Below are 25,972 nucleotides of genomic sequence, written 5' to 3'. Positions count from 1 at the left end.
CAGTTCATCTTCACATGTCTCTCATAGATTGTAGAGACCATCAGTACTCAAAAAGTTGTCTCTCTTTTGTTGTCTTAGGATAATCTCTCTTTTTGTTAGTGTCACCTAACTCAACAAATGCAATAAAGTTGATGGAAAGATTTAATTCGCAGTGTTTATGTTTCAGATAGTTTATATCACCTGCAGATAGTCATTTTACTTGAAGGGACCGTGTTTGAATATTGACAAAACTCTGAGTTTGCGACTTCCAAATTGTAATGACATTCTTAAAATTGAATTGTTCAAAAGGTTTCAATACAACAAGAAATGTTTAAAATTTATTCAATTTCATGACACTATATCGCTCCCATTCTTAGATAGGTACTCCTCAAACATACTGGTGACATTTGTATGCAAGATTGTGTACAAGTGTCAGTCTCTTCAGTAGTGCCATATTTTGATTGTAACATTTTGTACAGAACGTGAGGTGTAGATAAAGCTTTAAATGTGACCCATTAGAATTAATTGTCCGTATCTGTTTTAGATTAACGAAGGTCTTTTCTTAGGCAACAAGTACTGTGTTTGTGTTTATATGTAGTAGTTTACAATCTAGTCCATTACTAGCTAGCCCTTCTTTTCTTATCAGTATGTCACTGAAGGAAGCAGCAAATGTACCTGTTCACTACTCTTACCCATTGGTTGTGGGTTCAGCTGATATTATAAGTGAAGTCATCTGTTGCTGTTCATTGCAACTACAGTGTTAACTTGCTTTATGCCTTGTATAATGATGAACTGTTTTAACTTTACACCATATTGATAAAAAGCTTTTTTTCAGCATCACTTGCATGACTCTTCTGTTTCAGGTGCTAAATGTTTTATAGACATGCACATTGTTTTGAGTTTAAATGAGCTTTTTTTATAATCACACATATGTATAATCAATAAGAAAATATTTTAATCCTGCCATTGGCAGTAAATGTTTAATAAATGTTGTTTATGTGTATTGTTTGAGTTTTTTGTCACATTATGCTCATAAGCTTCCACGTTTTGCACTGATTCAATGTATTTTATACTGATATAGCAAGAAAGAGGAGCAGTGTTTCTTCATGAGCTATAAGGACCAGTCAAATGAAAACGAGACTGACAGGAAAAAAGTAAACAACTTTTTATTAACAATGTCCAGTTACATCAATGTGACCACCCGTCAAAAATCCTGAATAACCACATTCTGCAGTGTGGGTTGCTGCAACACATACAGGAAGAGTGTCACTGAAGTTGTGGAAGGTACCGACAGGGATGTGGAGCCATGCCAACTCCAGTGCTGTGGCCAGCTGTGCTAAGTTTATCAGATGTAGACCCAAGCTGTGAACAGCCCAGTTGAGGAGGAGGTCCCATAGATTCTCGATTGGGTTCCTAGTGCTCCTTGAGCCAAGCACATACACTGCAAGCTGTGCGTCACACTGCATTGTCTGTCTGGTAGATGCCATCATGCTGAGAAAAAACAAGCTGCATGTAAGAGTGGTCCCCATGGATAGATGTGTATTTGTGTTGATTCATTGTGCCTTCCAGAATGCTGAGATAACCCGGGGAATGTCATGAAAACTTTTCCCAGACCATAACGCTCTCTCCCGTGTGCAGGACGTTTGCTTATATGAACAGTAGTCAGTGTGGGTGCATGAACAAGATGCCTGTTGTGGAGGCGCAGACACAGTAACATTCTCTGAACAGCTGTTGAGGAGATACTGTTGGTAGCCTCTTGGTCCATCCGGCAGTCAGTTGCTCAACAGTTTTGCATTGCACTGTGTACTGGAACCGTGGTGGCATGTGAACAATTTAAAAACTTTGTTTTTTTTCAGAAATGCTTCCATCCATGGCCTGAAAGCCAATGATCATGCCCTTTTGGGCATCAAATAAATCGCTCCGTTTCCACATAATAATGAGTGCACTATTATCCTCGTCCCCCCGACATGTTTCGTATACCCTCCGCTGTGGTGCTACCACCTATCGTCTGTGAGTAGTTACAGCACATTGTCATCAACCATATGTATGGTCTCATTAATATGACTGGAGTGTGTATTTCATAAGTAATCGCTATAATTATAAATACATTTGTCCTGAGGGTACACAGTGTCTTCATAGACCCACAGTTGTACCCTGTGCGAGCTAACATCCCAAAGATGTTGGAGTTCACATGCGGTTTCCCTTCATTGAAATGTCTTGGCTCAAACTCGTCGAGGGGTTGAACCACACGTCGCATTACACGCCCTAAATTGCACACTTGTGACCCTTTGGTTAAATTGTCTGGTTGATGGCAAGTTTGCAAAATACGAAGTTAATATAACATGTAATAACAGTAATAATAATATCAGGAACTAAATTAACGACCTATTAATGATGTAGGCCACAGAGTTGCAATTTGGTTAGAATAATGTTTATTCAGAAAGCAAACTAATAGCGAAAGTGGTCGTATTTCGAGTTACTGTTAGACTCGAGCGCATATCCATTTGACACAGTTCTATCACTCTCAATCTCATCGTGAAACACAAGTCTGATACTCCACCTCGTCATTTACACGAAAGGTTAGAGTTCACACCAGGCGCACAGCTGCTCACCGCTCGGAGACTTAAATCCCGCGATACCACACAACATGAAATTTTCTAAGTCGTTTCACTTCCTAGCTGCTTAAAGACCGACTGTCTGTTTTGGTGTCTCCAGCAACTGTCCCTCTGCCCATCCCTGGCCGCATTTTCCTCGCACTGAATCCACTCAACTGACTAGGGCCGTTTCCTTTCCTGAAGCCATCCATCTGATTGGCTCACTGCAACAAAGTGATAATTCATTCCTGAAAACATTCCCTTATGCTGTGGCTAAACTATATCTCCACAATACACTTTCTCCCAGGAATGCTAGTCCCGCAAATCTATAGTTACCATCAGGATTAGCCTGGAGTGCCCTGCTCTTTTTTACTGCTGTGTGGGGTTGCAAAAATGCTGTAGGTTTGAGAATTTTTATGGCTAGCGATTCTTCCCCCCACACCCCCTCCCCCGAACTTCGTTCAAAGTTCATCAATATGACCTTCATTTATACAGATGGCTCAAAGACCAATGACGGGGTCGGGTGTTCTTTTATTGTCGGGGCACAAAGTTTCAAATACTGGCTCCATGGCCATTGTTCGGTCTTCACAGCTGAGCTCTTTGCTCTCTACCAGGCTGTTCTTTACATCTGCCGCCACCGATATTCTGCTTATGTCATCTGCTCCGATTCCCTGAGCGCCATCCAGAGCCTCAGTGATCCGTATCCGGTTCACCCTTTCGTGCACCGGATCCAACGCTCTCTTCAGCAGCTGGTGGACGTCGGTTCTCCGGTTAGCTTTATGTGGGTCCCTGGCCATGTCGGTATCCCTGGGAACGAAGCTGCAGATGCCGTGGCCAAGGCTGCGGTCCTCCAGCCTCGGACAGCTTCTTGTTGTCTCCCTTCGGCGGATTGTAGCAGGGTAATTTGTCGGCGCATTTTATCGCTGTGGCATGCCGATTGGGCTGCACTTACAGACAACAAGCTTCGGGCCTTGAAACCTCTTCCCGCGGCTTGGACGTCCTCCTCCCGCCCTTCTCGGCGGGAGGAGGTCGTTTTGGCCCGGTTACGCATTGGACACTGCCGGTTCAGCCATCGCCATCTGCTGACGGCTGCGCCGGCGCCGTTCTGCCCATGTGGGCAATTGCTGACGGTCCGCCACATTTTAATGTCCTGTCCGGATTTTAACACACTGCGTCTAGATCTTAACCTGCCATGTACTCTAGATGGCATTTTAGCAGATGACCCACGAGCAGCTGCTCGCGTTCTTCGTTTTATCAATTTGACAAACCTCTCTAAGGACATTTGATGATGCTGTTTTTTAATCCTATGCCTGTCAGTCTGTCTTTTATCGTGTTTTCCCTTTTAGTTGTTGTTTTAAACTTGTGCCTCGCGGTGCATTCTTAACGTAGTCAGGGTGCTGATGACCATTGAAGTTGTGCTCCCTAAAACCACAAAAAAAAACAAAAAAAAAATACCCCCTCCCCACCCCTCCACCTCTGGAGCGAGGACTCATGTTCATGGGGAGGTGTGGTCACCGGTTCTGCCACAACTTGTCAAGTGTAAAGTGTGTGATTAATGTTAACCTGCAACAGGAATGGAAATTTTTGAAATTCTGTAATGACAGTAACAATGAACGGGTTTATTGTACATGATGTAGTGGAGAATTTTCTGCTGCACATAAACAAAAGGGGGATATTAAACAGCATGTGAAAACAGCTAAATATAGGACTGTTGCTAATGCAACAGCTTCACTGAATGTAAGAGACTTTTTTACGTGAGCATGGCAATAACAGTTATCTGAAGTCTACTGCTTTCCATATCACACTGCTAGACACAAACTCAGTTTCAGAACATCAGACTCCATATTTAAAATGGTTATGACCCAAAATTTTCATCTGATGAAACAAAAACTGAGGCAGTTATTGTTAACAGTACTTCACCATTTATACTTGATAAAGTGTTGCGTTCTTTGTAAAATGTGAATAGCTCAAACAGAAGTGAAGTTAAACTTTTAAATTTTGATAAAGTACCAGATGAAACTACTCAAATTTTGACACAGAGTCTTCTGCAGTCTGTGAAAAAAATACAAAGTAAAAAAAAAAAGTTTGGTCATATAAAGAGAAAAGAGACTGAAAATGTATTCAGGAAAGTTCAAAGTGATTTAGATAGATCTGTTTTATGTCTAATTGTTCACAATTCACTACAAACAGCCTGTGATTCTGTACCACTGGAAACTTAAAGCGTTCTGTGAATTTTGGTAACAGATTACAAAAACGTTGTTGTAGCAGCACAATGTTCCTTAGTTTGTTACGTACAATAAAAAGAATTTATACCATTGTTAATGGCCTAAAACCGCACTACTTATCATGTAACAAATTCCCAAATTTATTATTTGATTTTTTGAAAATTTTGACAATTTGAAGTTTCTTGAAATTTTTACGTGTTACGCTACAATTATTTAATAATGTAGTTCTGAAATCGGAAGCTGATTCCACCACAGCAACAGAAGCCCTTCAAATGCATTCTGAATTAATCTGTCAATTAAGGAAAGAAAAATCCACAAAAATGGACAGTCTTAAACTCAAAAATGTAAGATAAAAAACTTTTAACAAAGAACTATATGTATTTTATTGTAAAACATGATTCAAAACTGTGTTCCTCAACTCCTGTATAGAGGTCGTGGGTCCTGAATGAGCGCAATATTGGCACTAAATCCACTGCTCTTCTACCTTAGATCTGAAAATATTTCTTTGCAATACACGCACTCTCTTTATTTTCTAGGGCTCGGTTCCCTGTTTCTTTTTACTTAAGTTTGTCCCCCAATACAAAGTTGCCAGGAGCCATTGCTGAGATGGCCACCTTGGCTGCATTGAAGCCATTACAAAAAAACCGGTAGACCCTTTAATAGCATGACTGAAATTTCAATAACTAAAGTAGGAATACGGAGTCAAGACATGGCACTTTCAACAAAGTTTCATTAAAAAGACGTAAGTCACTTTCCCTCTCCACAATAAATACACAAACCGACCACTTACCTTACATCAGGATAACTAAAATCCACAAGAAATATTATAACTCTGAGGAGCGACACAGCAAACAGGTTAGACTTAATGATGTGATTTGACCCTCCAGAGAAAATAAGTTAAAGCATTTCCCACGTGAAGCCAGCATCTTATAGCCCCTAGAACCCCTGAATGGCTGCCTCGCCCAGCTATTCCCTACCCCAGTCAGATGTGGCACGTAACCACATTTTCACTAACATCTCATTTGCCAACTCATTTTTAGCGTAGTATTTGTGCTTGTGTTAGTGTATACTTTCAACCACATCATATTTCATTATTATGATACACACTATAAAAAACATATAGAAAATGAAAACAGCACCATAAACTGGGCAAACTTTTGCCCCACTTATTCTGGTTATTCAAGATAACAGTTTATTATGTCCTTCATTTTACCTTCCAAAAATGCAAAAAAATTCTGGCATAAAAGTCATGGTTTTCTCAGTACGTTTTAACACAGTGCATAATTATTGTTTGGAAAAATAGCTTTTAAAAAAATGAAGCAAATGTTGCACCATTGTAGGCCAACTTGAGCCTATTTGCAGTTTTATTTTTTGGAAAATATTTTTTGATTGGTTTGTCAATATTGTACATAATTTCTGAATAAATATTGCAGGTTCAGTAAGATAATGTAATGCAGAAAAAAGGCAGTTAAAATCACACACTGATAATGTTAATGATTGAAAATGTTACACACAGGAGTGTAACACAAACAGGGGAAGTGTATTTATGTAATCAGAAAAGAATGATGTTAGTTCCAAAACAGAATAATATCGTCTGGTCTAGGCACATTTATTCTCATTTTATATCTGAAAGGATTCTATCACTAGCTTCTTCAGCAATCTTGAAAAAACCCCCTCAGGCAGTCCTAAATTTTTCTCCATCTGTAGTTTTGCGCAGTTCATATTGTATACTGTATGGAACAATATAATGAGTATTTAATTGAAACTGGTGCAACTTTAACCACAAAGTTGTCCTATATAACTTATATTGCAACACCAATTGTAATTTCGAAACACTGTAATAAAGTACGGTACAGAGAAATTAAGCTTCATTGTAGGGGTAAAGTTATTTTATACTAAATTATAATAACAAACTGGTACTTCAATTTGAAAGACGAAGTAAAAATTAACAGAGAAGAGCGCAGCCAAACTGTTTCACCACAACCACAAAAGAGAATCCCTTGTAATGATGCTTCCAACATGAAAGTGAAGCTGGAAACCAGTGTGACCAACTTAGACATACCATATATAGTTTCAAAGAGTATAGATCACTTGACTCTTAAGACAGACATACAGTGCATGTATGTGATGTCCAGCATAATATCTGGAGGAAAATATTTTATCTTTTTCCTGTAAGTGAGCCAAAGACACCGCAAAGGATCAAAGTTCGCTCAGTTTACTGTACTTTTAATTTCTTTTAAGGTATAGAAAAAAATCTGAAGGACTGATGTCTTAAAGAGGTGAAACAATAAAACCATAAAATTAGGACAGTTTGTTAAAAAGAAATGGAAATAAGTATTTTGATAGCCTGTTTTTCGGAAAATCTGACTGAACACCGTCGTACAATTAGCAACATACCAGCAAAATGGAAGCCATTAACAGCGAAACTGCCCTCTCAGAAACAACCCACGGAAACAGAAACTCCAGATATTGACACCCAAGAAACTAGTTATTCTACGCAATGCACTCGAACCTATTCTATGAAATAATAAAAGAAGGAAATTATGGTAAAAGCAATAAATTAAAAACTTTACGAAGTCTGTTCAAAAAATTCTGGAACTGTCAACAAAATTTTTGTACACTTATCCTTTACTTATTGTGCATGGTCTCCTTTAACATACTCTCCTCCACAACTGATACAACTCTCCTAACGCCATTTCCACTTCCGGAAACAGTCTTGGTATGGCTCATGCTAGATTGCGCGAAGCGTCGTCTGCGAATTTTCTCTTGTCTTTAGTTGCAACTCTTCGTTCTAGGCATTTTCAACTTTGGAAGAAAAAAGTTAACAGGTGCTAGGTTCGCAGAATACAGAGGAAGAAACAGCACAGTGATTTCGTTTTTTAGTCACGCACTAACAGGGATAAACATGCGGGTGCATTATCGAAATGCAAGAGCCATGAATGTCTTGTCCTCATTTCAGCCCGCTTTCTTCTCAGGATTTCATGACATGATCAAACTGAAGTGTTAAAATTCTTCTGCAGCCTCTTGGACAGTTAGTCTTGGATTGGCATGCACAATTTCGTTGATATCCCTGACATGAGCGTCGTCAGTAGATGTCGAAGCGCGTCCTGAACGAGGGCCATCAATCTGGCTATTTTTAATCTGTGTGAACCATCCGTAACACAGAGTACGGCTTAAGCACTCATCATCATAGGTTTTTTTGCATCATTTAGTGCGTTCCTGTGAAAGTTTTCTCGAGTTTCACACAAAATTTAATGCAGAAGCGTTGCCCCTGTAGCTCTGGCATCTCAACATTCCCGAATTGTGCGACACAACGTTCCACTCAATACTGCACTGAACAATAACTAAAAAACATACAACAATGAAACTTCCGGCAGTTACACATTAAAGTCAGGTGTGTGCAGGGATTCCATCAACATTTCACTCCAACACCCCGTTGGCACGAAATTACGAATGCTCCGGATTTTTTTCAACAGACCTTGTGCAGTAAATATAGAATGTTGCTGATCTTCTGCCTGTGTAAACATAATATGCCTTTATCTGCAGGCAGCCATTGAAAACAGACAAATTAGCACGAAAAATAAAGTTATTCAGCCTCAATTTTTACCCTTAAGCATTGACTATTCGTAATACCCAGATAGCAGTATGGCCCCCAATTATATCATGATTTCCGAGCAGTTTCAAAAAATTAAAATCGATAGGAGAACAGTGGTGACTTTTGTAGTATTCAACCACTTATCACTTTTCGAGAAACGCGATGAACAGAGGACGGACTAAGTTTTCTTTTATTTTCCTATTTAATTTCATATTTTGATTCCATGTATCTTGAAACTGAGACATTCAATTTTTTTTCCATTTTTGCTCGATTTATATGTTTATTACAGCAAATAGCGTTAATGGCTACAGGACACTGTAAGGATGTAGAAGCATATATCATTAGGGGTAAGAGAGGTACTGCCTAAAGAAAAATTAGAAAGACCTTTGCAGAAAAGACACAAACCTGTAATATGAATATCAAGAGCTCAGATGGAAAACCAGTCCTAGCAAAGAAGGGAAAGTAGAAATATGGAAGGAGCAGGCGCGGCTCGTGGTTTCTATATTGGGGAAGGCTGCGGCATTTATCGATTGGAGCCAACATAGACCTCGGGTTACACTACAGATTAGTCTGACATAAACAACTAAAAATTCAGGGGGAGGTGGGTGGCAGATCACTCTCTACCCATAATTTTACGTACTGTATCTTCTATAATCAGGTATTAAATATGATTAAAAGCTAACTTCGAATTAAAATCTTTGGTTAGTGTTTTTATACGTCATCATTACATATTCTGACACTGCAGCAAATCATATGAAAAGACGCGTTTTGGAGAGATCTTTAATGCGATGAATGTTAACTTTGCGGTTGCTTAATATTTTTGGTGTTTTCAGTACTAAACGTAAGGCGTTTATTGTGGTTAACCTCCAAAGCTCGAAGTTTACGAGTTCGCATGACGATACTGTAATGTTTTCGTGACGTCACAAGTCTTGTGCTGTGATTGGGTGGCATGAGCAATCCGTGCAACTGCCATATTATTTCGCATGTTTGAGAAGCGAACAGTTCGTATTTATTGTGTATTATGAAAATATGCATTTATATGAAATAGCGCACTAAAGATCTCTCCAAAATACGTCATTTTTAGTACGGTTTGTTGTGCTAAAGTACACAAAATGTGACACTGTAGCGCAACACACTGTACCGGTACCAAAAGTGATTCGTTTCGGAAAATGTCATCACGTTTATGACTGGCTAAACATGACACTACACTTTTTTATCCACTTCACTTAATAGGCTAAGTAGGACTTAATATAAAGAATTACCTCTTATCAATTATGAATGCACTTTTGCTTACCTCAATTCATTTGTTTATAGACGAAGTCAGCTCGTCTCCCCTTCTGCGCAGCAAAGTGGTCTATGACCATTTCATTGAAATTTGGCCGATTCAATAATTCTTTTTCTAGGGAACACATTGCAAGCGCACAAAGTCTGTCCTCATTCATAGTGTTGCGCATGAATGTTTTCACTCGCTTTAACGTCGAGAAGCAGCGTTCTGCCTCGCCGGTCGTCATAGGGAATGTTACTATTATTTGCAGAAGTTTTACACTTTCAGGAAAAGCTTTAGCCAGATTGTTATCGCAAAGACAGTTCAACAAGGTCAAAGCACCTGACGCCTTCATAAAATCTTTTCGGCTGTACAACTCGTTCAGCTCATGACGTAGATCAGAAGACTGTAAATTGAACAAATTAACAGCTATTTTAAACTCTTTTTCCGGAAAAATAGTTTGATGTTTTGCAAACAACGATGGATCAAACAGCTGTGCAATCGATAAGTGATCATTGAAACTGAATCGTTCTCTGATCTGAGTTGTGATGAGGTCGCAAACGTTTCGTGCACACACTATTCTTGATTCTGTGAAACGTCCCCGTTTTGCAGTTGGTTCTACCTGTTCCCAGAGATCGTCAGTTTCAAGTGAGGCCCTAACTTGCTGGACAGAATCTGCAAAGTGCGAAACATATTCAACAGTTTTCACTGCATCAATATTCCTCTGCTGCAGTTGATTAAAGAGAATGTCACAGTGAGGCATGACTGTATTAAAAAAATTTAACCAGAAGAGGAAATCTTCGTCTTGCAGGAAACCCTTCAGTCCCGTGGCCTTGTTTATTGTCTTGTAATCATTGGCATCATCATCAATAATTCTTTCTAGGCACTCAACAATTTCCTTTTGGTATTTGTACACAGTGGTTACGCTCCGTGATTTAAAATTCCATCTGATGGACTGAGGACAGGTAGGAATACGCTTCTTCACTACTTCGTCAAGAATGGCTGTACGGCTAGAAGACCGTGAAAAAAAGGTGGAAATTCCTTCCAAGTTGCTAAAGAAGATCCGCACTTGTTTATTGCCCGTCACACAACGTTCAACAATTAAATTTAACTGATGGGCGTAACAGTGAATAAAGTGAGCATTCCTGTACACTTCTCTAATTCTAGTTTGAACTCCACTTTTATGGCCACTCATAACAGGAGCACCGTCGTAACACTGAGCTATCAGTTTTTCAGGTGTTTCTTGTACATTCATTTTCTCTAGCTCGCAGAGAACAGCTGCAGTTACATCGTCTGCACTGTGACTTTTTGGGCGTACAAAGGAAATAAATCTTTCATTTATTTGTCCCAGTAGCTCATAGCGAATTATTAGGACCAATTGTGACAAATTTGCACAGTCAGTAGTTTCATCAACTTCTATTGCGAGAAAGTTTGCCTTCGACAGTTCACTCTTGATGAGATTAAGGCACACCTCATAAATTGATTCCAGGAGTTCATTTTGAAATGTCTTCGATAGGCCTAAGAAAACACGGTTTTCTGATTTCTCAATGTGCTGCTTCAAGACGCAGTCCAGTTCTGCCATAAGACTGACTAATCCTCGAAAAATTCCTGGGTTTTTGGAATCTTCTGTTTCATCGTGGCCCCTTAAGGCAAGCTCGAATTTGCCGCAAAATTTAATACAGTCTATCAGTTTACCCAGAATATACCGATTTTTTGATACATTTTCATTATATATCTTTATATTACGGCGGTAAGCACTGTCTAATTGGCACATAATGTCCACTTTCCCTAGCATTGAAAACTCAATGAACCCATTTAAATGTTTCTCGCTAGAATTATGTTTTTTCACCTTTGCGTGAAAATTCTTTAAGTCAGCGATACCAGTTTCAGTCCAGGCACTATCAGTACTATTTGTAAGAAGACAGGTGAAACAGAAAAATGCGTTTTTCACTTCACAACCACACAACCACTCAGCTGCATCGTACATTGCTCTATTAAAACTGCGTTTGTATCCTTGCCTAGATTTACACTGTTTCTGTTCTTGATTGATCGTTAGATCGGGTCTGGGTGCACCAAGTTCTTTCACTTTCATCCTGTGGCCGTGTTCCAAGCTTTTACCTATTAAATTGCACACTGAATTCATGTTGCGCTGGTTTCACACTCGCCGTAATTCGCAGATATTCACAAGGAAGTAAAACTCACTAAAATCTTGCAAATTACACTCCGAAATAGAAACTTGCTAATATCACACGGTGTCAACAAAAGCAGTCAGCATCAGCAAGCACGGAAAATAAAGTAACGGGACAAATTTCGCGCGCTTTGTCCTCTAATCACTTACGAAACTCTCGCTAGATGGCAGTACTGTTATGTTACTGTAGTGTAGTGCACTCTGGCGGGATATTTGCAAACTTACTCTAAATGTGGATACAATAGCCAATGGCAGAAACAAAACTACTATGTAAAACATTATCAAAACAAAAATACTAAACGTCGATTAATGACGCATCGAGGCGTAGTAGAGATGTGCAGAGACAGATATTGGATAGCGAAGTTTCGGCCACTCTACATTCCTTTATTACATAGACAGTGGAACGTGAAAAACGTGTGGTGGTTGGTATAACACCCTTAGGCTGCAAGCTCTGAGCCTTCGGATCGCCCATAACGAGCAATGCTATGTAGAAGCCACGCCCCTAAACCGCTAATACACGCAGCTTACGGACTTTCCAAGGCGCAGCCTAAACACTACTAACCGTTCGGAAAACATTCATCGATACAAACAGTTCCAAAAACGTTGAACGTCGTTATTTTAATCGGAATGGGAAATATACGAAATTCGTCCTGATAATTTAAATTATGTAATACGTTCTTGCGAAATTTACTTTAACATATATTTTGGGGCGGCTCCGCCTCAGAGCCTTTAATTACGAGCCGCGCCTGGGAAGGAGTATATAGAGGGTCTTTTTAAGGGAGATGTACTTGAGGGAAATATTATGAAAATGGAAGAGGATGTAGATTAAGATGGGATGGGAGACATGATACTTGGTGTAGAATTTGACAAAGCACTGAAAGACTTAAATCGTAACAAGGCCCCAGGAGTAGAGAACATTCCGTTGCAGCTACTGATAGCCTTGGGAGAGTCAGCTATGACATAACTCTTGTATCTGGTGAGTAAGATGTATGAATCAGACGAAATACCCTCAGACTTCAAGAAGGATATAATTCCAATTCCAAAGAAAGCAGGTGCTGACAGATATGAAAATTACCTAACTCAGACGTCAAGAAGAATAAAATTCCAATTCCAAAGAAAGCAGGTGCTGACAGATATGAAAATTACCTAACTATCAGTTTACTAAGTCACGGTTGCAAAATACTAACATGAATCCTTTACGCAACAATGGAAAAACTTGTAGAAGCTGGCCTCGGGGAAGATTACTTTCGATTCCGACGAAATATAAGAACATAGGCAATACTGACCCTACGACTTCTCATAGAAGATAGGTTATGGAAAGACAAACCTACGTTTACAGCATTTACAGACCTAGAGAAAGCCTTTCACAATGTTGACTGGAATATTCTCTTTCAAATTCTAAAGGGGGCAGAGGTAAAATGCAGGGAGTGGAAGGCTGTTTACAATTTGTACAGAAACCAGGTGGCAGTTATAAAGAGTCGACACACACGAAAGGGAAGCAGTGGTTCTGAAGGGAGTGAGACACGTTTGTAGCCTATTGCCGATGTTATTCAGTCTATATATTGAGCAAGCAGTAAAGGAAACAAAGGAAAATTCAGAGTAGGAATTAAACTCCAGGGAGGAGAAATAAAAACTTTGTGGTTAGTAATTCTGTTGGAGACAGCGAAGGCCCTGGAAGAGCAGCTGAATGGAATGGACAGTGAAACTTCCTGGCAGATTAAAACTGTGTGCCGGGCCGAGACTCGAACTCGGGACCTTTGCCTTTTGCGGGCAAGTGCTCTACCAACTGAGCTACCCAAGCACGACTCACGCCCCATTCTCACAGCCTTACTTCTGCCAGTACATCGTCTCCTACCTTCCTTGGTAGAGCACTTGCCCGCGAAAGGCAAAGGTCCCGAGTTCGAGTCTCGGCCCGGCACACAGTTTTAATCTGCCAGGAAGTTTCATATCAGCACACCCTCCGCTGCAGAGTGAAAATCTCATTCTGGAATGGACAGTGTCTTGAAAGGAGGAAATAAGACGAACATCAACAAAAGCAAAACGAGGATTATGGAATGTAGTCGAATTAAACCAGGTGATGCTGAGGGAATTAGATTAGGAAATGAAACACTTACAGTAGTAGACGTATTCTGCTATTTGGAAAGCAAAATAACTGATGACTGTCGAAGTAGGGAGGATATAAAATGTAGACTGGCAATGACAAGAAAATCGTTTCTGAAGAGAGAAATTTGTTAACATTGAGTATAGATTTAAGTGTCAGTAAGTCTTTCTGAAAGTGTTTGTATGGAGTGTAGCCTTGTATGGAACTGAAACATGGACCTTTAGACAAGAAGAGAGTAGAAGCTTTTGAAATACGGTACTACAGAAGAATGCTGAAGATTAGATGGGTAGATCATGTAACTAATGAGGAGGTACGGATACAACTGGGGAGAAAAGAAATTTGTAGTACAACCTGATTATAAGAAGGGATCAGTCGGTAGGACACATTCTGGGGAATCAATTGATCACCAAGTTAGTACTGGAAGGAGCATGGGGGATAAAAGTCGTAGAGTGAGAGCAAGAGATGAGTACAGTAAGCGGATTCAGAGGAATGTAGGTTGTTTAGCGGTAACTGTCACCCCTAGGCTACTCGATCCGTGCTGAGGCTCGTCATCCATTGAGCCACAAGCCTTTGATATCAGAAGACTTTACCGACAATTCACAGGAAAGGCCAAGCTCCCTGTCACCCCGAGTAATAAAGAGTCTTTGAGTTCCCACAGTGTGAGATCTGACAGCCTACAGACGATTTTCGTCTAACGAATTGCCGTTGGAACAGGGTCTTTTACAACAGACTGCAAAGGGTTACTGATGTAAGTTCGAGATAGCTCTCGCACTGCCATTGTCGCTGTCGCAAAATAACAGGGCCTTAGTTGCAAGCCTCGCGGTTAGAGGAAAGAAAGAGTTAATGTTGATTTTATATCGCATTGAGTAGTTTTGGAGAGAAAAATTAAAAGAACCCTCACCGCTGTAGTAATACGAATAATAACTTTCTAATTTGTTATTAATATTGCTGTAGGATAAGTGTAACACTTAATTCATTCAGAAGCGAATGTTTCACACTCAGCGACACCTTTGTATAATTGTGGTGTATAGTATACAAGTATTGGGACATGGATGGGTTCCACTTCACGTTGCTTTGTACACAAATTTATCCAAGATGGTGGCATAGAGGTTGTAATGTCGCAGTGACATCACTGTGGGAAGTTCTCATTTTGGCGCGAAAATAGGTCAATTGCACTACCTCCACTAACCTAGCCCCCTCCCCCCCCTCCTCTCCTCACCCTACCCCCTCCGCTCCTCTCCCCTCCACCATCTGGAAATTTGTGGGAAAAGGACTCAATCTGTGCTGCGATGCTGGATAGGACGGATTAGACCGCCAGTGAGAGCAGCACCGCTAGTAACTGCTTCTAATAAGGCTAGTACTCCATTTGCTTGTTACATATTGTTACGAGCTTCAAACAAGAGCGACTGCTTTGGCTTCTGTGACATAGCTTGAGGCTGCTGCCAAGGTGCGTCACTGTGTTGGATCGGACGTGGGGATGCAAGGGACGTGAAGCACCACTGCTGTGGCCGCCCCTGGTACTGCCTGCACTGAGGTTGACCCCTCACCCGTGGTCAAGTGGGAGATCATTCCAATGCCTGGCAGGCAGTGAAAAACTTTCCGAGGGGCCGATCGTAGGGCCTCCCCAGTTCATTTTACGAACAGGTTTCAGGCGTTTATCTGTGGCTGACGATGTCTCTGAGCCGGATGCAGTCGTCCACCCTGTTCCAGAGGAAGCTTCTCAGCCCGTAAGGTCTGGGCGCTCACAAAGGGTGGGTTTGCTGGTAGTTGGGAGCTCCAACGTTAGGCACGTAATGGGACCTCTTAATAAACATGGCTGCCAAGGAGGGGAAGGAAGCCAGTGTGCATTCCTGGGGAAGTCATTCCGGATGTGGAAGGGTGCTTCCGGATGCCATGAAGAGTACAGGGTGCAGCCAACTGCAGGTGATGACTCATGTCGGTACCAATGACACGTGTTGCTTTGGATCGGAGCAGATTCTGTCAGGTTTCGGGCGGCTAGTGGAAATGGTAAGGACTGCCAGTCTTGCTTCCGAGATTAAGGTGGAGATAACCATCTGCAGCATCGTCGATAGAACCGACTGTGGTCCTTTGGTGCAGAGCCGAGTGGAGGGTCTGAATCAGAGGCTCAGGGGGTTCTGTGACCGTGTAGGCTGCAGATTCCTTGACTTGCGCCATCGGGTGGTGGGTTTCCGGGTTCCGCTTAATAGGTCAGGAGTCCACTACACACATGAGGCGGGTAGCGGGTGCCGTATGGAAGGGGCTGGGCGGTTTTTTAGGTTAGAGGGTCTCAGGGAACCACAGAAGGGACATCCGTCTAAAAGTGGGCAGGTAAAACACAGTAAGGCAGTTGTAGAACCGATTGGTATTGTAGTTGTTAATTGTCGTAGCTGTGTTAGGAGAGAACCAGAGCTCCTAATAGCAAGCTCTGAAGCTCAAATAGTTGTAGGTACAGGATAAAGCCGGATATAAGTTCAGCCGAAATTTTTTCAAACGATCTAACAGTGTTCAGAAAGGATAGATTAAATACAGTTGGTGGTAGAGTATTTATTGCTGTCAGAAGTAGTTTGCCTTGTAGCGAAATTGAAGTACATAGTTCGTGTGAAATAGTATTGGTAGAGGTTATACCTGACAATCGGACCAAACAATTAATTGGATCGTTTTACCGACCCCCCGACTCAGAAGATTCAGTTGCTGAACAGTTCAAAGAAAACTTGAGTCTCATTTCATAGGTACTCCGCTCATACAATTATAGTCGGTGGTGACCAATCTACCCTCTATATGCTGGAAAAATTATACGTTTAAAGCCGGCGGCAGGCATAAAACGTCACCCGAAATTGTACTGAATGCTTTCTCAGAAAATTATTTTGAACACTTAGTTAATGAGCCCACTCAAAGCGTAAATGGTTACGAAAGCATACTTGACCTTTTAGCAACAAATAATCCTGGACAAATAGTGAGTATTGTGACGAATACAGGGATTAACGACCAGAAAGCAGTTGCTGCTAGGCTGAATACCGTAACACCTACAACCATCAAAAAGAAACGCAAAGTATATCTATTTAAAAAAGCTGATAAAAATTCTCTTAACGCCTTTTTGAGAGACAGTCTTCAGTCCTTCCGATCAGATCATGCAAGTGTAGAAAAGTTGTGGAATGTTTTCAAAGAGATAGTACTGACAGCAATTGAGAGATATATACCACATACATTAATGAGTGATGGTACTGATCCCCCATGGTACACAAAACGGGTCAGATCGCTGTTGCAGAAGCAGCGAAAAAAGCATGCCAAATTTAAAAGAACACAAAACCCCCAAGATTGGCAAAGTTTTATAGAAGTTCGAAATATGGCTTGTACTTCAATGCGAGATGCTTTTAATAATTTCCACAACGAAATTCTGTCTCAAAATCTGGCAGAAAACCCAAAGAGATTCTGGTCATACATAAAGCACACCAGTGGCAAGATGCAGGCAATACCTTCACTGCGCGGTAACAACGGTGAAGTAACTGATGACAGTGCCACTAAAGCAGAGTTATTAAACAAAGTTTTCCGAAACTCCTTCACCAAAGAAGACGAAGTAAATAATCCTGAATTCCGATCAAGAACGACTGCCAAGATGAGAAAATAGAAGTAGATATCGTCGGAGTAACGAAGCAGCTTAAATTACTTACCAGTCAGGTTCCTCTCATTGTATGCTGATAAAATAGCTCGATATTTAAGAAATTATATACAACCGCTCGCTCACAGAAAGATCCGTACCTAAAGACTGGAAAATTGCTCAAGTCACGCCAATACCCAAAAAGGGATGGAGGAGTAATCCGCTGACATACAGGCCTATATCACTAACGTCGATTTGCAGTAGGTTTTGGAACATATATTGTATTCGAACATTATGAAGTAACTCGAAGAAAACGATTTATTGACACATAGTCAGCACGTTTCAGAAAATATCGTTCTTGTGAAACACATCTAGCTCTTTATACTCACAAAGTAATAAGTGCTATCGACAGGGGATGCCAAATTGATTCCATATTTTTTTGATTTCCTGAAGGCTTTCGACACTGTTCCACACAAGCGTCTTCTAACTGCGTGCCTAAGGAGTATCGCCTCAGTTGTGCGACTGGATTCGTGATTTCCTGTCAGAAAGGTCACAGTTCGTAGTAATAGACGGAAAGTCATCGAGTAAAACAGAAGTAATATTAGGCGTTCCCCACGGAAGTGTTATAGGCCCTCTATTGTTCCTGATCTATATCAACGACATAGGAGACAATCTGAGTAGTCGTCTTAGATTGTTTGCAGATGATGCTGTCATTTACCGTCTTGTAAAGTCATGAGATGATCAAAACGACTTAGAAATGATTTAGATATCTGTGTGGTGCGAAAAGTGTGAAGTTATTCACATGAGTACTAAAAGAAATCAGCTAAATTTCGATTACGCGATAAGTCACACAAATCTGAAGGCTGTAAATTCAACTAAATACATTGAGATTACAATTACAAATAACTTAAATTGGAACGATCACATAGATAATATTGTGGGTAGAGCAAACCAAAGACTGCTATTCATTGGCAGAACACTTAGAAGGTGCAACAGATCTACTAAAGAGACTGCTTACACCACGCTTGTCCGCCCTATTCTGGAGTATTGCTGTGCGGTGTGGGATCCGCATCAGGTAGGACTGACAGATGACATCGAAAAAGTACAAAGAAGGGCAGTTCGTTTTTTATTATCGCGAAATAGGGGAGATGGTGTCACAGACATGATATGTGAATTGGAGTGGCAATCATTAAAACAAAGGTGTTTTTGAAACTTCCTGGCAGATTAAAACTGTGTGCCGGACCGAGACTCGAACTCGGGCAAGCGCTCTACAAACTGAGCTACCCAAGCACGACTCACGCCCCGTCCTCGCAGCTTTACTTCAGCCAGTACCTCGTCTCCTACCTTCCAAACTTAACAGAAGCTCTCCAGTGCACACTCCGCTGCAGAGTGAAAATCTCGTTCTGGAAAGGTGTTTTTCGTTGCGACGGGATCTTCTCATGAAATTTCAATCACCAGTTTTCTCCTCCGATTGCGAAAACTCCTGTTGGCACCCACCTACATAGCGAGAAATGGTCATCACGATAAAATAAGATAAATCAGGGCTCGCACAGAAAAATTTAAGCGCTCGTTTTTCCCGCATACCTTTCGAGAGTGGAACGGTAGAGAGACAGCTTGAAGATGGTTCATTGAACCCTCTGCCAGGCACTTTATTGTGAATAGCAGAGTAATCACGTAGATGTAGATGTAAGTCTTTATTCTGCAAGCATAGCTCCCCTCCCCTCCCCCATCTGGAAATTGGTGGGAGAAGAACTCCATCTGTGCTGGGCTGTCAGACAGGATTGACCTAAGCTTGCATTGTGTATTCGAACAATTTGAGTTGTCATGCTCAGTATCTCTATCTGGTGTGTTCACCATGAGGTTCAGAGTCCAACTGACATAGCTCGCAACACCACCACCGGAGGACACAGTCGGCCCTCTCCTTTCCCGTGACGTAATCCAGGATGGCGGTCTGGGAAAAAATGGCGAGAAAAGGACTCAGTATGTGTGTACCTGCTAGACTGGGAGAACGTACGTAATTTTTTACTGCGTTCAGTGGATAAGATTGTACTGGAGAAGGAGTTGTTGTTGTTGTCATCATCAGTGCAGGAACTGGTTTGATTCAGCTCTCCATGCTGTTCTATCCTGTGCAAGCCTCTTCATCTTCGAGTAACTACTGCAACGTACATCCTTCTGAATCTGCTTAATGTATTCATTTCTTGGTCTTCCTCTAAGATTTTTATCCTCCATACTTCTCTCCAACACTAAATTGGTGATTCCTTGATGCTTAAGAACATGTCCTACCAACCGAGCCCTTGTTCTAGTTTTCCGAAGCGCGAGAGGCAGGACGTTCACTTCGGATCTCCCACTCCGCTGGAAGAGTGTCTCTGCAGCTGGTAGAAGAGGACACGCAGCAGCCGCTGTTGCGGCCGCGTACTTACTGTCGCATTGGAAAGACCCATGGCCTTCCTCTTCCTTCCCATGCCCGGCACACAGATACACTTTGTCACTGAACACGGACTGCTTCAGGACTTATTACATCTGCTGTTGCGTAATATTGTCACATACATAACTTGAAGATGTCCCAGGAACTAAATATACCACTGCACAAGGAAAGAGAACGATCTTTTCAGATGATGCAAGAATATTTAAACAATTACACATTTTATTCCGAGGAGCACAACGACTGCCATACTTGAACCCAGACTCTAAAAGAAAAGATCGAGGCGCTCTTGTGAAACCTCCCAGACACATTTTGCGAGCTCTTGTGGGAAATACCCTTGTCTTTGAGCACAAGCTGCTTCAGGAGTTACTAAATCCAATTGAATATCTTCTAAATACACTTACAAAAAGATCACTGCACAGTAGTTTGTTTCAATTTTGCGATATATACCGCCACACTCGAACACGGACTCTAAAAAGATTGCGGCACACTTGTGAAACCTTCCTGAGACACTTCACCAAGCTTTTGTGGGAAACATATCCCGAAACCGATATCAGCTGCAATATTTGATCTGACACTCCGAAACGATGATGTTTGGAAGTCGAAATAAATATCTCTGTAACTCCAAACAGGACGCTCACTACTTTTCGAGTCTTAGCTGCTCGTCTGAAGGCACTGCCAGACAGAGAAAAATTTCTGAATTCTACAGCTGCCTAGTGTTCATCACTTTTTCTGAAATGGTGAGTGGGCTTACTTTATATTTGCTGCCGCTGGAGTCAGGGCCATTATTTTCCTCACTTCACAAAACATACACTGGTGTTGAAGCACAGATGGGAAAATCAGAACAAGTAAACAAACAGAATTAGAAGCAATATCCTACAGACGAGAAAAGCCTCTGGAATTTTTGGTGAGATTCCAGTGTCCTACAGCTGCTGGTCTGGAGGAGCTCTAAAGCCACAGTGATGGATGATGGACAGCATCCCTCCAGAGGTGAATGGTCTGCTTGGATGTGTCTCTGAACACTTGAAAAAAGAAGACATCACGATACTCTCAGAACTTTCCATACATACCTTCCCACCGTCTTGTCTGAACAGTCTGTAGATCAGAGATGTGGGCAACATTCGGCCCGCAGGGCTCTTTCATATGTCACGTAAAACCCCCAATGGCACATTCCATCAAGTGTCTTTCGTATCCTATCCAATTAAAATAGGAATATCTCAGTTCATTGATTCAATTACCGTTAGATTTTAGTCTGTATTCCTATTTTTAAAAAATTCCTATGTTGGATTTATTTTGAAAAGCCCTCACACCAACTTGAAGAAAATATAATTCGCCTTGGCAATATGAAACCAACAATCAGCTGTAGTATGGACTGTGAAATGAGATATGTTTGTTGTGCTGCACGAGTTAGACGAGTGCCAAACATAACGATTACATTCCATATTGAATTTTACTGCAATTTCACAACAGTATCAGCTGTAAAGTTATGGCCCTTTACATGTATATGTGGTGCACATTCGATCATGATAGACCTATCACCACTTCAGGTAAGTAAAGCCATCTTTTTACTATTGATCTTTGATGTTTGTCTTTAATTTTAGTAGGATTGCATTTATTTTATGTATTCAATTATGGTGAGTAGGTACACAAATCGACAGTAGCAATGGTTTCTGCCTCAGTACCTTCTTTTAATTTTAGAAGAACAAGATAAGCAAACACTTAATTGTAAATATTTGTTTTTAGAGAAGATGTTTAAGGATTCTACCTTACAGAAATAGAAGAGGTATCCTCCTAGTGAAACTACATCCACCTGTATTTCTCTCTTATTTACAGTACCGACTTGAAACGTAAAATAGTTTTAAAAGACAGTAATAACAAAAGAAGTTGAAATGGTGGTCGAAATTTTAAAGTAAAGTTGCAAGGTTGAGAGGAGCATGTGTAACATTTTATGTTTGTGATACATGACATTCAGAACCAAAATATCAATGCCCTAAAGCAGTTGAATACTACAGTCAAAAATTCTCAAGAGAATAGAGAAGTACTTATCAGATTGTTTAAATAAACAATGTATGCCTATGTCCTGTCTCGCAGCCCAGCACAGACTGAGTCCTCTTCCCACCAATTTCCAGAGTGTTATATCCACAGATTAACACCCATGTGCAAACAAAAATTTTTAATATGTGGAGCAAGTCCCCTGCTTAATTTTACAAAAAGACAAACTTTCTTCAAAAACGATAGGCTTCTTCTCCTACCAGTATTTTATAACAAGCCAAAGAATATGCCACCTTATTGAACTGAAACCTTAGCAACTGAACTGAATTTACGTTCCTTTGTCGGGTTTTCTCTCGACAGTTTCCGGCTGATACCGAGGAAGTAGACGGGTGCAGAGTCTGAGGTCGATGGCCGATGTAGCGAAGACGTGGCACCTGGTCATTCTGGCTGCGTCGAAGTGTCTTCCGGGCGGCAGTCCACAGTGGGTCGAAAGACGCCTGTTTCCCTTTTTTCCGGCTATTTAACCCGGTGGCTCCAGTCTTCCTCGGCTGATTCCAGAGTAATGATTGGCGGCCATTGGCAATCCCTGACTGGGGGATGGTGATATCATAGTGTGAACACCTGCGCTGTAAAAAGGCTTGTGCGTGGGCGTAGTTCGTGGCTGATTGAATCTTTGGCTTGAAGGCCTCTAGCGCCGGCTGGCGGAACACATCGGCACTAAGTTGCAGGCGCCGCTTAACTCTGCCGCAGTAGCTGACCGTTTCATTTGCGTGGCTGTGCGCGCCACAGCACAGAGGGTGGTGGGGAGGGGGGGGGAAGGGGGAGAGACTTAGTTTAATGGAGTTACTGCAATTGACCAATTTTCCTGCCAAAACTTGAAATTCCCGCCATGATGTCACTGTGTTGTTGCCACATATATGGATGCCATCTTGGATCCGCCATCTTGAATAAATTTGGCAACATTACAACGCGAGATGCCACCCCGTTTTCCCACTACCTATACATTCTACTACATGAGTGTTACACATATTTCAAACAGTTCTAATTCCGCAATTTTTGTAAGCTCGAATTATTAATACATAATTCGCGCCAGAAAACCAACTGTGATATTCTACGCCCCCGGAACGATTCAAAAGCAATTCGTTGCCGTCAAAGGCGAATTTCTTCCTGTGTTGTTAAATAGGGCTTCGCAGGTGGCGCGACTGCAGAGTGAATTCCCTGTAAATCGCTTGCAATGCGTTGCCAACCAGTGGCCATCAACTCGGCCCCCTTGTTGCTAAGCTACATGAGTTGGGTCATGTCCTCGAACACAATTGTGTGTTGGTTTAATCTGAAGATGAACAAGCAGACTGTGAACATTAACTTCGTACACGAAGTCGAAAAACACTCCATTTTATACAACTACATGCCCCAGATTTGACAGAAAGCAGGTTGCGAAATGGGAAAAAAGTTCCATATTGTGTCGTGTACTGTACAGCTATTTTTTAAAATAATGGAAGCAAATGTTCAAAAAACTATAAATTATACCGACAGCATTCTCTTGTGTGACTAGCAGCTTTTGTCATTCTTTAAAATTACATTGCCAAGTGGAAACGAATTGTGAAAAGCCACCAACATTCATTACGTCTAAAGACAATTATGTTCACACAGGAATGATTTAACGACCACAGACAACCATCACCACATTCCCGGGTATATAATTCTCAAGATATTTGGGTTATCAAAATAAAAGTTGCGCTGTGTTATGGCACAAGAAATTAATTGCGTCAAATCACTGTAGAACTTATACAACTACATGCTCCATGCTACTGCAGGAGAGATTTGACAGAAAGCAGGTTGCGAAGCTATGAATTTCGAATCTCGTCTGTTACAGCTCCTTGGCTTTACATACATCCTTCAGTGTAGGCTTGTATTTCTTTGGATGTACGGATGAGTCCAGATTGTTCTTTGTTTTCTTATTCGTGTGTAATAATAATAATAATAATAGAGATCTTCCTCTGAGCTTGAATCTTTCCTCGACATGCCGAGTGTAACCAAAAGATGCGCAAAAAATACTCCCCCACCTCCACACACACACACACACACACACACACACACACACACACACACACACGGCAATTGCATTTTCTCATTTCTGAGTTGCCCCGTGTGCGGGTGGAACAGCGTTGCTTGCTGGTCGGCAGCTAGTTACCGATGTACATAGATCGCCTGCCCCTTGCGTTTCTTTTCAGTCGTTGCGTGCGGTCACTGCCTTAAAGTAAGAGCGACAGATAAAATCACCGTTATACACTCCTGGAAATTGAAATAAGAACACCATGAATTCATTGTCCCAGGAAGGGGAAACTTTATTGATACATTCCTGGGGTCAGATACATCACATGATCACACTGACAGAACCACAGGCACATAGACACAGGCAACAGAGCATGCACAATGTCGGCACTAGTACAGTGTATATCCACCTTTCGCAGCAATGCAGGCTGCTATTCTCCCATGGAGACGATCGTAGAGATGCTGGATGTAGTCCTGTGGAACGGCTTGCCATGCCATTTCCACCTGGCGCCTCAGTTGGACCAGCGTTCGTGCTGGACGTGCAGACCGCGTGAGACGACGCTTCATCCAGTCCCAAACATGCTCAATGGGGGACAGATCCGGAGATCTTGCTGGCCAGGGTAGTTGACTTACACCTTCTAGAGCACGTTGGGTGGCACGGGATACATGCGGACGTGCATTGTCCTGTTGGAACAGCAAGTTCCCTTGCCGGTCTAGGAATGGTAGAACGATGGGTTCGATGACGGTTTGGATGTACCGTGCACTATTCAGTGTCCCCTCGACGATCACCAGTGGTGTACGGCCAGTGTAGGAGATCGCTCCCCACACCATGATGCCGGGTGTTGGCCCTGTGTGCCTCGGTCGTATGCAGTCCTGATTGTGGCGCTCACCTGCACGGTGCCAAACACGCATACGACCATCATTGGCACCAAGGCAGAAGCGACTCTCATCGCTGAAGACGACACGTCTCCATTCGTCCCTCCATTCACGCCTGTCGCGACACCACTGGAGGCGGGCTGCACGATGTTGGGGCGTGAGCGGAAGACGGCCTAACGGTGTGCGGGACCGTAGCCCAGCTTCATGGAGACGGTTGCGAATGGTCCTCGCCGATACCCCAGGAGCAACAGTGTCCCTAATTTGCTGGGAAGTGGCGGTGCGGTCCCCTACGGCACTGCGTAGAATCCTACGGTCTTGGCGTGCATCCGTGCGTCGCTGCGGTCCGGTCCCAGGTCGACAGGCACGTGCACCTTCCGCCGACCACTGGCGACAACATCGATGTACTGTGGAGACCTCACGCCCCACGTGTTGAGCAATTCGGCGGTACGTCCACCCGGCCTCCCGCATGCCCACTATACGCCCTCGCTCAAAGTCCGTCAACTGCACATACGGTTCACGTCCACGCTGTCGCGGCATGCTACCAGTGTTAAAGACTGCGATGGAGCTCCGTATGCCACGGCAAACTGGCTGACACTGACGGCGGCGGTGCACAAATGCTGCGCAGCTAGCGCCATTCGACGGCCAACACCGCGCTTCCTGGTGTGTCCGCTGTGCAGTGCGTGTGATCATTGCTTGTACAGCCCTCTCGCAGTGTCCGGAGCAAGTATGGTGGGTCTGACACACCGCTGTCAATGTGTTCTTTTTTCCATTTCCAGGGGTGTATTATATATGTTTATATGCTAGCTGTTGCTGTTCATTAGCTCCTTGTCTGTATCTTGTTGACAATCGTTATTTTTGGATAATCATTGTGGCTGATAAAAATTATTGTTATACAAATATTGTAATTAATTACGAGCCACGTATATGTTGTCAACAGCATTGTCTAGTGAAACGTGCGAACAGTTTTGCAAAGAGATAAGTGGACACACTGGTGTAGTCAGGGACTTCGTCTTATGTAAACCATTAAGTTGAGGAGTAGCGCAAAAGTTTTTAAGACAAGTGGTAGGCCGGCAAGGGAATTAGGATTTT

The 25,972-nt window shown here is 42.1% G+C and overlaps 1 non-coding gene across 1 annotated transcript; it reads right to left on the bottom strand.

Moving 5' to 3' along the window:
* Positions 1-13,572: 13,572 nt before the first annotated feature.
* Positions 13,573-13,647, bottom strand: Trnal-caa. Its single transcript has one exon. It is a non-coding gene; the product is annotated as a tRNA-Leu (tRNA).
* Between the last annotated feature and the right edge of the window lie 12,325 nt (positions 13,648-25,972).

Source organism: Schistocerca piceifrons, chromosome 9 (assembly GCF_021461385.2).
Source record: "Schistocerca piceifrons isolate TAMUIC-IGC-003096 chromosome 9, iqSchPice1.1, whole genome shotgun sequence".
In the NCBI taxonomy this organism is placed as follows: Eukaryota; Metazoa; Arthropoda; class Insecta; order Orthoptera; family Acrididae; genus Schistocerca; species Schistocerca piceifrons.
This window is presented reverse-complemented; position numbering and strand designations above follow the sequence as displayed.